The sequence below is a fragment of the Vipera berus genome, assembly GCF_964194415.1.
Source record: "Vipera berus genome assembly, chromosome: 4".
NCBI lineage: Eukaryota > Metazoa > Chordata > Lepidosauria > Squamata > Viperidae > Vipera > Vipera berus.
In genome coordinates, this window is record NC_138206.1 from 97,186,620 (window position 1) to 97,203,856 (window position 17,237).

At 45.6% G+C, this 17,237-nt stretch overlaps 1 protein-coding gene across 2 annotated transcripts in view; it reads left to right on the forward strand.

Moving 5' to 3' along the window:
• Positions 1–9,514: 9,514 nt before the first annotated feature.
• FARP1 (FERM, ARH/RhoGEF and pleckstrin domain protein 1) overlaps positions 9,515–17,237 on the forward strand; it is a 162,913-nt gene continuing 155,190 nt past the window's right edge. For both annotated transcript variants that reach the window (XM_081326826.1, XM_081326827.1), the window contains exon 1: positions 9,515–10,017. The gene's annotated coding sequence lies outside the window, so the exon portion shown is untranslated. The remainder of the gene's footprint in view (positions 10,018–17,237) is intronic.

Consider the following 17,237-nt stretch of genomic DNA (forward strand, 5'->3'; position numbering starts at 1 on the left):
AGTCCATTTATGATTGTATTTGTTTTTGTACTTAACTTTTTGTGTTGCCTTAATTTCATATGCCTTCTAAAAGTGATATAAGATCAGATCTTTGGTTACCAGGACCAAAGATCTTCTGCGCTTTGACTCGTGCTGGAGCGCATCTTAGGGAAACTTCTGTCTACTGGAATACGTGCTTTGGGCTATTCTGTGAGTCGTGTTTATGTGGTGCCTTCCTACAATGAGTTCCTTGTCGGTTAACAGGAGCGCTGATTTACCACCAGCTTATCAAGTACTTAGGAGCAGAAGACTTGACAGCACAAGGAAACAGCCAACAGCCAGCCATCCACACACCAATCAGCCATGGAAGGCATCACATAAACACGACACACAAAATAGCCCAAAGCATGTATTCCAATAGAGTTCCCTGAAGATGGGCTCCAGCATGAGTACTAAAGCTCGGTAGAGTAAATCTCTGGTCCTGGTGGTACGATTTGCATCATTATCCTGGGACACATATATTTGACTTCAAAAGTAATATAGTTCACCAAACAAATGGTTCAGATTTAGTATATATGGTTTGTCAGTATTTAAAACTGACGAGCATGCAGTACTTCATCTCTAGGAGTTAATAACTTATTGTGGAAAGGAGATGTGGCCCAGAACAATGTTGCCTACCAATCGGTTCATGTGTTTGTTAAAGCCATGGTTTTAACGGTGCACACTGCATTTTGTATTGTAGTATTCCAAGGTTCAGGGGGAAAAATAACTGAAATCTGGATGTCAATTTAGAAATAAGCACCACTAACTTCAATGAGGTTTATTCCCTGTAAATAGATAACTGCATTGTTTCCAAAGGTAAGCCATTTTAGAATGATAAAACTTGAGGTTTTCTATAGGTTCTATTGAAATACTTTGAGTAATAAATATTTTTGAGTGAAGTGATGGACAAGGGCACAGAGGGGAGGATCTGTTTCATCTGGAATGGTTACTCCTGAAGACCAAACATATTACAATCATTATAGGGCAGACATATCAAACTTGCAACATCATGTGATGGCGCACAATGTATCAGAATAGTTTTGCCATTGCTGGCAATGGGGTGGGCGTGGCTTCTGCATAACACATCCAGCCCACGGGCTGGCAGTTTGACATGTATTCGGTGTATTTCAGAACAAATCTAGATTCTGTGTGGTTAGTTAATTTCCAGTGAAACTTGGAAAAGTTTTATCAATTTTTTTAAAAAGGAAAACCCAATTCTCTTTACTTATTTTCTGTGCTAACTGGTTTTACAGATGTTCTTATATTCTTGTTTCTCATCATTCTGTGGTTCTGTTTCAACTGTATCCTGGTTTTCAGTCCTCTGGCACATGCTATATTGGTCTAGGCCACGGGTCGGCAACCCGCGGCTCTGGAGCAACATGCGGCTCTTTGAGCCGTCTCCTGCGGCTCCCAGCCGCCCGGTGCGCGCGCACCTCTTCGAACGGGCAGTGGTGCGCGCGCACCTCTCCAAATGGAGAGTGGCACCGCCCGTTTGGAGAGGTGCGCGCGCACCTCCCCGAATGGGCGGAGCTGCGCGTGCACCTCCCCAAACCTTTGGAGAGGTGCGCGCGTACCTCCGCGCGAACGGGCCGCGGCGTCGTTCTTTGAGGAAGCTGCCGTGGCCCGTCTGCAAAGCTGCCGAAAGCGGCAGCTTTGCAGATGGGCCACGGCAGCTTCCTGAAAGAGCGACGCCGCGGCCCGTTCCGAGAGGTGCGCGCGCACCTCCCCGAATGGGCGGAGATGCGCGCGCACCTCCCCAAACCTTTGGAGAGGTGCGCGCGTACCTCCGCGCGAACGGGCCGCGGCGTCGTTCTTTGAGGAAGCTGCCGTGGCCCGTCTGCAAAGCTGCCGAAAGCGGCAGCTTTGCAGATGGGCCACGGCAGCTTCCTGAAAGAGCGACGCCGCGGCCCGTTCCGAGAGGTGCGCGCGCACCTCCCTGAATGGGCGGAGCTGCGCGCGCACCTCCCCAAACCTTTGGAGAGGTGCGCGCGTACCTCCACGCGAACGGGCCACGGCGTCGCTCTTTGAGGACGCTGCCGCGGCCCGTCTGCAAAGCTGCCGAAAGCGGCAGCTTTGCAGACGGGCCGTCGCCGTCGGGTAACCGGGAACCGGTTCCGTCTCACTTTTTAAAAAATGGCAACTGCGTGCGTCCGCGCATGCGCAAAAAACGTTTTGCGCATGTGAAAAATGTTTTTTTGCGCATGCGCGTGCATGGACACGCGCGCGGCTCCCAGTTTTTTTAATTTGTGATGGAACCGGTTCCCGGTGGCTCTTTTCCTTTTTTAGGTTGCCGACCCCTGGTCTAGGCCACAGGTCTGCAACCCGCAGCTCCGGAGCCGCATGCAGCTCTTTCAGGCATCTCCTGCGGCTCCTGGTCCTCTGCCATGTGCAGTCCCCCCCCAAAAAAAGTGGGACTAAAAAAGTTCAATCAATTCAAATATGCAGGGTAGGTGCATATCTCGCCTTGGCTCCACTCTTCAGTCAAACCCTGTTCTGCGCATGCGCACATGTACGTGCATGCGCACATATTTTTTGCAGCTCCCAGTTTTTCCTTTTGTGAGGGAACCGGTTCCGAGTGGCTCTTTCACTGTTTCAGGTTGCTGACCCCTGGTCTAGGCAATCCATATCCTGCAAACTGTTTGAAACAGTTTTGGGAGCAGTACTAAGAATTTACAGAGGTAGACCTCTATGAAATCCTGGTTGCTTTATCAAAACATTTCAACTTTCTGCAAAATCTTTTCACATTTTTTTCTCTACAAAATTTCCACAACCTGCTCTTGGTGACAGTTCTATATTGTTTATTGCCCCTAGATGGAGGTAGTGCAATTTCAGAGAGGTACTTTACTTGGAAGACCACCCTGTCGTGATCTTTCCATAGTATGCAGTATGGAAAATACAGATGAATGAGCAAAATGTTTTAAGAATCTGGCTAAATATTCTACTACAGTAAAATGTGATGGTTGCCAAAATAAATAAAAATGGGATTTTGCCAACTGGACAGCAGGAACAGATTTGTTTCACCAGCTATATCCACAAGCATGTCTTGTTAAATTTTGTAACAAGTATGTTGCATTTCTCGTACCTCTGGACAAAATAAACCACTTGAGATAGAATAAAACCTGCCCTTTGTCCCAGGTACTGGGAGAGCCAAACTTCACTTTGCTAGTGAGAGACAGCTACTTCATCCTTAACCTTTGGAAGAAATGACTAGCTCACCTCAGTGTGTGGTCAGTTCCTGTCTGGCCCTACCTAGATTTTGAAGCTAGATTGGGTTAGGTCTGAAAGAGTAACCAGAAATTTCCTGATCTAGACCAGGAAGTCAAAAAATATTCTGGAAGAAGGCAATGGCAAATCATTTTTGTGATCTTGCTAAGAATGATAAGCTGCCTAGAGTAGCCGCATGGCAAGATAGGTAGCAAGTAAATTCAGCAAATCAATAATAATTAAAAACTACACGACTGCTCATTATGTTATAATGAGTTAAATTTAAGTTGAAGTAGAAATTAGTGTTACATCATCTAATCACATTCTAGGTGATATACAAGGAAAATACAACAATACGAAATAATCCCATATGAACATCAAAACGTTTGGTTCATCTTCACCTCAGGATGAAGACTCAAGGCCATGTAAGAACAGCAAAGAAAAAACTTCATTAGGACTAATGGACATTTCAGTACCTGGAAGTGACAACTATCTAGAGCAACAATTGAAAGAATTATAAAATTTTGAAACTTGAGAAAGGAAAGCCGATGAAACAATTGAGATGCCATGCAGTCACATTTTTAAAATTCTATTACGGTTCAACAGAATTTTTATTCCACTTTAGATACCACTGAAGAGAAGTATTAACTGTCCTTTTATAGTTTTATGAGTGTCTCTTAAAATGCAATGATCTCCAAGGCCCAATTGCTTCTCCATAACTACCTCTTCTGTTGCACTGATACAACAGATTGGGCCTTTTGTATTCCTCAAGGAAACTCGGTTTTACATGTTTCTAAAGCAAGAACAGCTTTTCCCCCCTGCTTATTAATTTCCTATTCATACCACAGGCTGATATTCAGAATCCTATTTTTATAGCCCTCATTTTAAATAAAAGACTAATTTCAAGAATTACAACTACAAAATGTGCACATATAATTACAATGCTTATAAATAACTGAGCACCATATAGCATTGAGCCTTAAATAATTTGACAGCTGCTGGTACATACAATGAGGGTAAAAATTATTTGAACCCTTGCTGATTTTGTACATTTGCCCACTGACAAATGATCAGTCTATAATTGTAATGGTAGGTTTGTTTTAACAGAGATAGAATAACAACAAAGAAATCCAGAAAAATGCATTTCAAAAAAGTTATAAATTGATTTGCATTTTAATGAGTGAAATAAATATTTAATTCTCTGAATAAGCAAGATTTCTGGTTCCCAGGTGTCTTTTATACAGGTAAGGAGCTGAGATTAGGAGCATCTCTTAAAGGGAGTGCTCCTAATCTCACTTTGTTAACCGTATAAAAGACACCTGTCCACAGAAGCAATCAATCAATCAGATTCCAAACTCTCCACCGTGGCCAAGACCAAAGAGCTATCCAAGGATGTCAGGGACAAGATTGTAGACCTACACAATGCTGGAATGGGCTACAAGACTATCGCCAAACTGCTTGGTGAGAAGGTGACAACGGTGCAATTATTCACAAATGGAAGAAACATAAAATAACTGTCAATCTCCCTCGGTCTGGGGCTCCATGCAAGATCTCACCTAATGGAGTTCCAAAGATCATGAGAACAATGAAGAATCAGCCCAGAACTACAATGATCTCAAGGCAGTTGGGACCATAGTCACAAGGAAACAATTGGTAACACGCTACGCCATGAAGGACTCTAATCCTGCAGTGACCGCAAATTCCCCCTACTCAAGAAAGCACATTTACAGGCCCGTCTGAAGTTTGCCAATGAACATCTGAATGATTCAGAGGAGAACTGGGTGAAAGTGTTGTGGTCAGATGAGATCAAAATTGAGCCCTTTGGCATCAACTCAACTTGCCGTTTTTGGAGAAGGAGGAATGCTGCCTATGACCCCAAGAACACCATCCCCACCATCAAACATGGAGGTGGAAACATTATGCTTTGGGGGTGTTTTTCTGCTAAGAGGACAGGACAACTTCACCGCATCAAAGGGACAATGGATGGGGCCATGTACAGTCAAATCTTGGGTTAGAACCTCCTTCCCTCTGCCAGGGCATTGAAAATGGGTCATGGATAGGTATTCCAGCATGGAAATGACCCAAAAAACACGGCCAAGGAAACAAAGAAGTGGCTCAAGAAGAAGCACATTAAAGTCCTGGAGTGGCCTAGCCAGTCTCCAGACCTTAATCCCATAGAACAGACATGTCAAACACAAGGCCTGGGGGCCAGATCCGGCCCGCGAAGTGGTTTCATGTGGCCCCCAAAGCCATCCTGGAAACAGTGAGGGAATGACCCCCACTGCCTTGGCCCAGAGACCCTCCTTCTGCCAGAGACCCTCAGATCTGTCCCACTCCTGCCCAGGACCCCATAGGCACCCTTGATGCGAACGATGTAGAGCTGGCCATGCCCACCCAGTAGGCCATACGCACTCTAGCCACACCCACCCAGTAGGCCACGCCCACCCTGGCCATACCCACCCGGCCCCCTGAGGGCAACCGCAATGCTGATGCGGCCCTCAATGAAATTGAGTTTGACTCCCCTGCCATAGAAAATCTGTGGAGGGAGCTCAAGGGTTCAAATACTCATTTCACTCATTAAAAGGCCAATTAATTTACAACTTTTTTGAAATGTGTTTTTCTGGATTTGTTGTTGTTGTTATTCTGTCTCTCACTGTTAAAATAAACCTACCATTAAAATTATAGACTGATCATTTCTTTGTCAGTGGGCAAACATACAAAATCAGAAGGGGACCAAATAATTTTTCCCTCACTGTAGCTGTTACCATGTTGACATGCATATTTAATGATCACAAATAATGCTTTGGGGGCTCTTACATGAAGGTTGCTTGATTGATCCAATGAGTAGATGATTGAAAGTGAATGCCTACATACTTTAAAGGTCAGCACTTGCTCAGTAGGTCTGCCATTAATTTTCCAGCTAATCAGTGCTTTAGGGTTATTGACCTCAAGCCATTCCCTATGGCAATAAGAAGAGAATACTTCAAGGCATCCAAGTAGCCCCACCTGGGTTATGGAAAATATGGAGGTATCATCAACATAAAGAGATGGAGCGTGAAATTCTAGTTTAGCAAAGGCTTCAGTTACAGCATTAATATATCCATTTAGCAATAATGGGGCTAGTATGCAACCTCATTTTATACCTTTTATCTTGGGAATAGATTTAGTTAGTTCACTTTACCTTAACTTGTATGGTACTTTCTAAGTACAGTCATATTAATTTAAGAAGGTTGCTATCAATCTTATAGCTAATTTTCTCTGGAGTCTCTTGCATGCTATAGAATCAAAGACCATCTTTAATTCTATGAAAGCCACATAAAGGCTGCCTTCGGTAAGGCTATTTCTCACTTGGGTAATGTAATTTTGTGCCTTGGTTCAAAGTTGAATGGCTGGGTGTGAACCCTGCCTGCTCTGGTGCCAGGATGATTTTGGAAAGCCCCCCCCCCAACCGTTAAGTTAATAATATAAAAAACTGGTATATAATTTACTGATTACAGATAAGGGACTGATTTGGTGATGGTTTGCATAATCAGATTTGTCTCCTTTCTATATGTAGGCAGAATAATGGAATAATTGTGGAATTGGGAAAGTTAGGGTAGTTAAGAAAAGAGCCAGAACAGATGCCATTGGGTGAAATTAGTTTTTAAGAATTTGGGTAAAACTGTTTACCACTCTTGGATGGGGTCCTTGTTATTTTTCAACTGAGAAATTAATTTTTGAACTTCTCTTTATGAGACCAGGGCCATTACAGTTTATTATTATTTTCAGATAATTTTCTTGTTTTTATGATGATCTAGATTGCTATCTGCTCTGAATATTCAGGAATATGAAGGATATAAAATAAAGGCATATAAATAAACATAAGGATCCTCTCCTAATTTTCCTTATAATACGCATTTCTTGTATTTTGATATATTTTACAGCTCTTTGTGCTGTTGAAATGACATCATGATGAATAAAAATAGGCTAGCCAACACAAGAAATAATGAGAGCCTTTACTCACCAATGTCTGGTTTTCCTTCTTTGAAACCTCTGCAAAGTGTGTTAAGGTAGAAAAACATTCCCCTTTAGCAAATTTAGTTACAGGTAGATCTCAACTTACAACCACAATTGAGCCCAAAATTTCTGCTGCTAAGTGAAAACATTGGTTAAATGAATTTTGTCCCATTTTACGACCTTTCCTGCCACAGTTGTTAAATGAATTAGTGCAGTTGTTAAGTTAGTAACATGGTTGTTTAATGAAACTGGCTTCCCCATTGACTTTGCTTGTCAGGTCACAAAAAGTGATCACATGACTTGGGTCACAGCAACAATCATAAATCTGAACCAGTTGCCAAGCATCCAAATTTTGATCATGTGACCATGGGGATGCTGCAACAATTGTAAGTGTGAAAACAGTCATGTCACTTTTTTCAGAGCCATTGTAACTCTGGTCAATAAATGAATGGCTGTTGAGGACAACCTGTGTTCAGTCAGGCAAAAGGATGTGCTTGCTAAATTGCACATAGGCACAGTGCAGATTAGTAGCCAATCGGGTGAAAAAGCAAGTGTAAGCAAAATCCTAAGATTCGTCAGATCCAACACTCATCTAATCCAACTAATAATTCAGTAACATTGATGTTACCAGCAAGAAAAGATGTATTCAGAAAACCTGAACTGCTACTATTTTATTTATTAGATTTGCAGCACACAATTGGTTCAGGAACTCAAGGTAGTGTAACAAAATGCCCTACCCTCTAGTATTTCCTTATAACCCTGTAAGTTAAATAAAATGGAAATAACTGAGAATGAGCTACCCTCATTTTAACACCTTAACCACTAACCATAACAGGTCTTTTTTTAAAATTATTGTCTAGCCTAGAAAAGAAAAACCTTATAGAGTTCTTTGCAGTTGATTTTCAATAATACAGTAAACAATATGGTATTATCTCCAATGCTTCTGTATATCAATGTTAAAAACAGGAACAGAATTGTTTTGCTCCTGCTTTTATTTAGATCTTGTGAACAAGATTTTTGGTTGATAATTTATATATGTTCAGCTACAGATCTTATTGGATTCAGATGCAGCATGTTTCTTCCAGGTAAATTGGCATTCAATTGCAGCTTAAATGGACTTTTTATTTTATCAAGGAAAGCTACACACCCTTGTCATGAAGCATGATTTATATTACAATAAATTGATTCTCAAAGGTGAGGTGCTATTTATTCAATGAAGGGAAAATTAATAACCATTTGCAAACATATTTATGTTAAATAGCCAATCACTGGAGAAATGTACAAAGGTGTTTCCACTTCAAGAAAATGTGCTTCAATTATCCTTTAATTATGGAATTTCACAACGGATTCAGGAATCACATTTTTTTTATTTGCAAACTTTGCTTTCTTCAACATTCTTCCATTCTTTTTTGCAGACAAACCTTGTTAATGAGAACAAAACAAAACAATTTTACCACACCTTTTAGTGAGTGCTATTATCTACAACTGCCACTCTGGGAAAGTGACAGGCCAGGGATTATGGACAGCTCCTGGCACAATCTAAAAATACGGTACTATGTATTGCTGTGGAGTTACATCTATGTATCCTTTAAATAAATAAATAATATAGCTTAATGTATTTTTCGGAGCACGCTTGCCAATAAAGCTTGCATGGGGAAATCAATCTGCCTCATTTCTCAAACCAGACACTGCTGCTTTCCAGTCACCTCCCATTTCCTACCCAGTGCAATTTTCTCTTATCGCACACGGAACATTGTTCGGGAGGGAAATGTAGACAAGCTGCACCCTTGGGAAATAACCATTCTAGGATCTGTGGGTGTAGTAACTAAAAAAAAAGCGGGAAACGTCACCTAGGAAAGATACTCTACTCTGGACTCCTTGTAGCATTTTGGGAATGTCATAAGGTAAAGTACCTTCGCTTTTCAACAGCGATACAAGTAAAATTTGACCGGATTTCCACCAGAGGTGGTTAGGAGTTTTCTGTCGGGGATAGTGGCGTCCTCGGCCTCGCTGCGGATCCCGGAGCCGCCCGCGCTGACCGTTCCGATCCGCTTCCCTTTGTTCCCACTTTGTACCGGATTCAATCCCGCGCTGCCCCCTCGGTAGAGCTCGGAACACTTGTAGCCACCGCCACGCCTCTTTGCGCAGGAAAGGCGCACACACCTCAACACCCGTGCCCGTTAGAAGGCCTCCGGAGCCGCCACGGCCCGCCCCCTCCCCTCCCCTCCCTCCGCCGGCTGCCCCCGAGCTTGGTCCACCGGGAGGAGGAGGTTTCCACGGGAAAGGACTCGGCCCTTCGAGGCTGAGGCGGAGCTGTGCTTCTGGGAGGAGGCGGGGGCCGAAGCTGTGTGGCGGGGGCAAGACGCGCCCACGGACGCTGGAGGGGGCTCTACACCGCCGCGCTTCCCCTCCCCGCCTCCCCTTTAGGCGGGGGCCGGAGCGCTAGTGGGAGGAGAAGGAGCAGGAGGCGACGGCAGCCACAGCCACCCGGAGCAGCTGCGCCGGTTCACCCGCTCTTGCCTCGCCTGGACATCTCGAGCTCCCGCTCCCGCCCCTTAGCCGGGGCGCCTTTTTCCCTTTCCTCTGGCGCTTCAGCCATGGCGACCTCGGTCCCACCGCTCCCTCGAGATTGCCCTTGTGGCCCTCCTCCTTCTGCTGCTGCCGTCGCCTCCGCCCCCTCCTCTGTCTTTTCCAAGACCCTTTAATGGCTCGGACCCTCCAGCGACCGCCACCCGATTTGTCTGCGCCGCCGGTGGCCGCCACAACGAGCAAAACCCGAGAGGAGCGCCGCGCACGGTGAGGGAGCGCAGGACTTGGAAACAATGGGAAGAAGCGGTTGGGGTGCGCGCGCTTCGGCCGGCTGGCTGGCTGGCTGGCTTGCGGGGAGGGGGGGGGGGAAAGCTCTGGGGGGGGGCGGCGCGGGGAGAAGGGCTGATTGGCAGAGGTCGGCCTGGGGCGGGGAGAAGCAGACGGCGACACACCGGTGGGGGTGGGGTGGGGAATCTCTTGCCCTGGAAATCCGCTTTAAGAAGGCTAAGCGCAGCGTTTTCCAACCTTAGGAACTTGAAGATGCGTGGACTTCAACTCCCAGAATTCCCCAGCCAGCTACGCTGGCTGGGGAATTCTGGGAGTTGAAGTCCACGCATCTTCAAGTTCCTAAGGTTGGGAAACGCTGGGCTAAGGTGTGTGCGCTGTTCTCTTTCCCGCCCGCCCCCCCCCGCTCTCCAGAACATCCCCGCCCCGCCTCGCCTCGCCTCGGGCTTGATCTCCAAAGACTACTTTGCGAAGTTGGTGCCTTTTGTTTCTTCGGGATTTGGAACTTGTGCGCGCGAAGGGACTTCGCTCCCTGCTCCCCCTTACTTCGCTCTCCCGCCCCCTTTGCCCTTTATTTTATTTATTTTATTTTATTTTAATTCCATTTATATCCCGCCCTTCTCCGAAGACTCAGGGCGGCTTACGAGCTTAGCAGTAGCCTTCGTTCTATGTATATGCCTGCTTGTTAGGGCTTTCACACACACACACACACACACCCCCAAGCGGCATTATTACAAAGTCAGCTTAATTGCCCCCAACAATCTGGGTAGACCAGCGTTTCCCAACCTTAGGAACTTGAAGATGCGTGGACTTCAACTCCCAGAATTCCCCAGCCAGCTATGCTGGCTGGGGAATTCTGGGAGTTGAAGTCCACGCATCTTCAAGTTCCTAAGGTTGGGAAACGCTGGGGTAGACCGCCGGTGGGCGGGGGAGGAGCGGCTGGGAAGGAAGGTGGCATCATCCGAGCCGCTTGTTTTCCCAAGACACTGGAAGCCAGCCCCTTTACACGTTATCACTCTCCAGACCGAGAGACTCACCTTTGATCATCCCGACTATCGCCCCACCCTCCAGTCAGGTGGGGCTGGGCACAAAGGAAGGTGAGGTGAGGGAGAGTCTCCTGGGTATGAGAAACCAGACCTGGATCTCTTTGGTATCATAGTGAAAGGTCGATTATCGCCCCGGGGAGGCAAAGTTGATCAGGACTTTGGAAAATGTGTTATGGGAAGGACAGAAGTGACCCAGGTAGTGGGACTGAGCGGGTCCAGGTCCCGTGGGTGGGTGGGTGGAATTTGAGTGTTTCTGGGGGCAGGAGAAGCCAAAGGGACATACGATTTGTGAGAAGTTTTATATGCAAATATATTTTATTCTTTGTACTATTTCCATCTTCCCTTAAAATATTAACAGAATCCACAATGGTCTGAGAATCAGTATCTCCACTAGATAATTAACAGTCAAGCTGAAACTAAGTTAATCAACTAAAATTAGCAAACTTCCTCAAACCCCAAATAGGTTACCCAGACCTAATCCCTATAGCAAAGGATAAGGTCTGCAAACATGGAGTTAATTAAATTAGCTCTTCCAGAGGAACTGCATGTTCACAAGAATAAACACACCTACGTACACACGCCCCTCAAATGTCACCCTAGAATCAGCACATAGACACTGTCTATGTCTGTCATCCCCTAAACTGTCATTCCCTAAACTCTGCTGAAGATGTTATCTAGCCTGGTAACGAAACGTTCAGAAACCAACCCACAAGCTCCGAAAATGAACCTTTACCCTCATCCTACACCCTGAGGAAACTTTTGATGGATTATGTCCTGCTCCATTAATTATTAGGCAAAAGATGCATTGGGTTGTTCTGCTTCTGGTATTGGAACCTTTTAACTTGACCTTGAAGGGATTGACCAAGAGCCAAATCTTTCCTTTAAAAGAAACCATTCCATCCCAGGGAAGCAATGGTCTAGCCCAGACATGTCAAACTCACGATGTCACCTGACGTTGTGTGATGTATTGTGACTTTTCCCCCATTGCCGGCAATGGGGTGGGCGCGGTTTCAGTATGATGCATTCAGCCTGCGGGCCGGCAGTTTGACATGCCTGATGTAGGCTAATAAAAGTGCAACAGCTGTCAGTATAGTGATATTTGCAACACACATTTAATACCAGTGATATTTGTAAATTTGAAAACTGAACAGAACAATGGTGGAAGCTATAAAATGGAAGAATTCCTGTAATTGCATGCAGTGGATTAGAACAGGGCTTTTCAACCTTTTCACTGATTGTACCACTTTTAGGATATGGCAATATTCGAGTACCACCTGGCAAGGTATGAAAAACTTGATGACCAAAACAAAAAAAAACCTGTTCAAAGTTGCAATCGCACAGAAATGACTTATGAACATTTTTCACACTTATGACCATTGCAGCATGCCCAGGGTCATGTGATTTATATTTGGATGCTTAGCAACTGATTCATATTTATGATGGTCACAGTATCCCAGGGTCATGTAATCCCTTTTGCAACCTTTTGACAAGCAAAGTCAATGGCAGGGCTGCTGGTGGCTAAGTGCTGACCTCCTTCCCTCCTTTTTCATGCCCACCTCCTTCTGAAGGAAGAATTTGAACCCCCCTCCCATATTTTCTCTCTTCCATATATTCAAACAAGGAAAAGCCTCCAGAGACAGAAAAGACAAGCTGCTGAGTGAACTAGCTTAAAAAGGCACATTCCCCTTTAAGAATTAGCTACTGGCTAGAAAGGAAAGTTAAGGAGCGCAACCAGCACTTAAGGAAGAAAAAAAAGTGTAATAAGTATTGGCTGCCGACTAAGGCAGCCTTCCCAAATGGCTCCATTCATAAGTAAAGGAATGCTACAGGCAAAATCCATTCAGGAGAAAAATACTTCAAAATCCCTTGCAGCAAAACTTACAGCTAACAATAGCAAAGCAATAGAATCTAACATGAGACATCAGCCATCCGCCTAATAGAAATTGCCAAGCATTCCTTAAGAACACAAAGCCCACATTGCACAAATCCCAGAACTTCAAAGTCACAAAAGCAAATAAGAATCCTTCCACTCACCATCTCCCTCCCTTGGTGTCTCACCTACAGCTGATACTGCCTTTCTTCATTGCTACCTTTTTTCATTCCTGGTGGAGGGCAACCCCTCCCCGCTGCATTTCTTGCCTGATTGTTGCTGTCAGCACAGGTGGCTGCCACCAAAGTTGTAGATAGGCTCATGGCCAGCCTGCTTGGCCTGCTTGATCTCTCCCCCCCACCATCCTCCTTCTTCTTTCCTTTGGTACAGCTAGAGCTGACTCCACCTCCTCCCAAGGCAGCTTCTTTTTTTTCCCTCTCCCACCCAAACTACCTCCTTTTATAGCCTCTCCTGTCTCCACCCCTCCTCCTCCTTTCTCATGGGGGAGGGTGAGCCAGAAGTGAGCCTGGGATCTTTGCCTCACCCCAGCCACTCTGCAGCTCTGGAGGACTCTCACAGTACATCCTTACCTGCGCTGGCTCTTTCCCTCACCCACTACACTTGGCTAGGCAGGGCTGTGTACCACCTGCCATGTGTAAATGTACTACAAGTGGTACGTGTACCTCTGGTTGAAAAGCCCTGGATTAAAATACACACCTGTATTTCTCTGCTGCAGATCAAAATAATGCGTGTATTTCAGTAGAAATGAAATATATTTCATTGGGCAGCCCTTCTGAACTTGATGCCCTTCAGAGGTTTTGGACAACTCCCTGTTATTTAATGAAAAATAATAAGAATTGAAGTCCAAACATCTGGAGAACCCCAAGTGAGACTGCAAACATGATGAATTGTACTATGATACACAGCTCCTAAATCAGGTGAGCTACTTTCAGATCCATCACAAATAAGCTGTTTTCTTATCACTCAGTTATTCTATGCCTGATGAATTGTAGCTGATTGGATGGATGTTTTATTTATCTAAGTGATTCTGGGCAGTTAACAAATAATTGAATAGAATGGAAAAGCACTTTGACAAGAAATAACATGATTTTTTTTTAGATTCTGGTGACTTACTATTATTTGCAAATTATCAATACATTCTTATGTTTTGGATGCTTGACATTTCTCATTTATTTTATTTCTTTACTGGGGCTTTATGCCACTCTAGTCCAGCAGGACTCTTGGAAAACCCTGCTTGCTCTTCTGCCAGTTATCTATTTCACTCTTTCTCAACTGAATGCTGTTCATATGACCTCAACCTCATCCCCAACAGTGTAACCAGCAACATTTGGAGCATAGTAGATTGAAGAATACTGGAATTTTTAACACTTAGGCATACAGTTAATAGAATACATTCACAAAGAAATACATGTTTCTCACCTATCATGGTGAAGAGGTTTTGGATAGCTAGAATGTTTGGGATTAAGTTATTTGCTATGTCTGTATTTGTACTATCATTGATATGCCTATACTGTGAATGCAAATCATACATTTTGCCATTCTGTTCAGCCCTGCTCCTTAATAATTGATATGTTATGACGACTTCTGCATGTCAGAGATACATTCCATAAATTAATCCTTTCCCACGTATATTTAGATAGCAAGTGAGTGTAATTGTAGTTTGTCATATCTAGGATACTTCCCATATGGCAAACCATCTAGTGAGGAACCAATGCAAAGAAGGTTGAAAGCAAGACAAGACTAGAGTTTCTAGGATGATGCAGGCTAGTTTCTTTGCAGCCAAAGTGCATACAGGTTTTGAATCTCTTTGAAATAAATTCCATTTTTTCTCTTGAAAAAATAAGTGGCTCTAGACTTGGATTCCCTTATGCAATTTGCTGTGACTGGCTCAGTTTCTGTTCCTTAGCACAGGGCTTTTCAACCAGTGGTACAGGTACCACCTGTGGTACATTGGCACCTGGCAGGTGGTACGCAACCATCCTAGAAAAGTGGTAGTGGGAGGGGAATGAGCTGAACCGGTGGCAGCACCGCACAAGCCTAAGCGAGAGATGGCTGGAGCTGCGGGGCTGTCAGGGCTCAGCGGAAGCACCAGGATCAGCACCAGGCTCCAACTGGAGCTCGGTGCTGATCCTAGTGCTTCTGAGCCCAGAAGAAGCCCCAATCAGCTGCAGTGTTGTAGCATCTCCAGGGTCTTGTGATTTACATTCAGATGCTTGGCAACTGATTCATATTTATGAAGGTCACAGTGTCCCAGGGTCATGTGAAGTGACCAAAACCTGCTGCAACCACCCAGCAGAGGGGGGGGGGAATAAAAACCAAACACACCCCACCCCCGCTGCCAATCTTCAACAGAAATGCTCACAACAATGAAAACCTCGGACAGGAGGAAGAGCGCCACCGGGCAGGCAGGCAGGTGTCTTGCTCGGGTGTGGCTTGGGAGGTACTTTTTTCAGTGCCATTGTAACGTCAAACAGTCACTAAGTGAACTGTTGTAAGTCAAGGACTACCTGTACTTCATCATTTTTTTCCTTTTTTTTTTGGTCATCAAGTTTTGGACACCTTGCTAGGTGACTGGTGGTACTCAGATGTTGCCATATCCTAAAAGTGGTACAATGGGTGAAAAGCTTGAAAAGCCCTGCCTTAGCACAACCTATTTTACAGCGTTCTTGTTTCAAGAATAAAATTAAGAGAAAAGCCTCTGTATAAATTCCCTCAGAAAAGGTAGGATATAAATGCCACCAAGAAAGTAATGAGTCAGGACAACCACTGAAACTATTGAATTTGCTTTTGGGGGAGAAAAGATGTAATAAAGAAACAGAGGTCTTCTGAAGGACAAAAAAGGAAACTCAAGGAAGGGCCAGCAAAGTAATTCCTTTCATGCACTATGAAAGTGCATGGAAGGCTAGAAGGGACTTCACTTTGCTGAGTCCTGTCAAGGCATTGCGTTATGAAAGGTATGATTGAAGCAAAGCACCTCTTGGAAGGTTCACATATACATGATACTTATTTCGATGTGAAAAATAAAGATTGTTTAGTTTTTATTTCCTTCCTTTTTAAAAAAAAGCATTTATTGGTTTTGACACTCTTTAACCAAAGCATGTAATGAGTTTTTCAGTCATGATCTCAAGGTTACTTTCAAATTAATAGGACTCTGGGGAACAAGAAGATAACTATGTAGGCCCTAGGATTATTTAGTTACCGTATATACTTGAGTATAAGCCGACTCGAGTATAAGCCGAGACCCCCAATTTCACCCCCAAAAACTGGAAAAAGTTATTGACTCGAGTATAAGCCGATCCGCCGTTCTGCAAGCCTCTGCCGCCAGCAGAGGCTCGATCCGCCATTTTGCAAGCCTGAATACACAGGAATACCCTGTGTGGCCGCGGCTCGTCGGCAGGTCTCCGTTCCTCCTGCCGACCTTTGGGGAGGTTTGGGCGCCTCCCCAAACCTCCCCAAACGTCGGCAGGTCTCCGTTCCTCCTGCCGACCTTTGGGGAGGTTTGGGCGCCTCCCCAAACCTCTGCAGGTCTCCGTTCCTCCGCGCAGACCTGCCGACCTTTGGGGAGGTTTGGGCGCCTCCCCAAACCTCGGCAGGTCTCCGTTCCTCCTGCCGACCTTTGGGGAGGTTTGGGCGCCTCCCCAAACCTCCCCAAACCTCGGCAGGTCTCCGTTCCTCCTGCCGACCTTTGGGGAGGTTTGGGCGCCTCCCCAAACCTCGGCAGGTCTCCGTTCCTCCTGCCGACCTTTGGGGAGGTTTGGGCGCCTCCCCAAACCTCCCCAAACCTCGGCAGGTCTCCGTTCCTCCTGCCGACCTTTGGGGAGGTTTGGGCGCCTCCCCAAACCTCCCCAAACGTCGGCAGGTCTCCGTTCCTCCTGCCGACCTTTGGGGAGGTTTGGGCGCCTCCCCAAACCTCGGCAGGTCTCCGTTCCTCCGCGCAGACCTGCCGACCTTTGGGGAGGTTTGGGCGCCTCCCCAAACGTCCCCAAACCTCGGCAGGTCTCCGTTCCTGTTTGGGGAGGTTTGGGCGCCTCCCCAAACCTCCCCAAACCTCGGCAGGTCTCCGTTCCTGTTTGGGGAGGTTTGGGCGCCTCCCCAAACCTCGGCAGGTCTCCGTTCCTCCGCGCAGACCTGCCGACCTTTGGGGAGGTTTGGGCGCCTCCCCAAACGTCCCCAAACCTCGGCAGGTCTCCGTTCCTGTTTGGGGAGGTTTGGGTGCCTCCCCAAACCTCCCCAAACCTCGGCAGGTCTCCGTTCCTCCGCGCAGA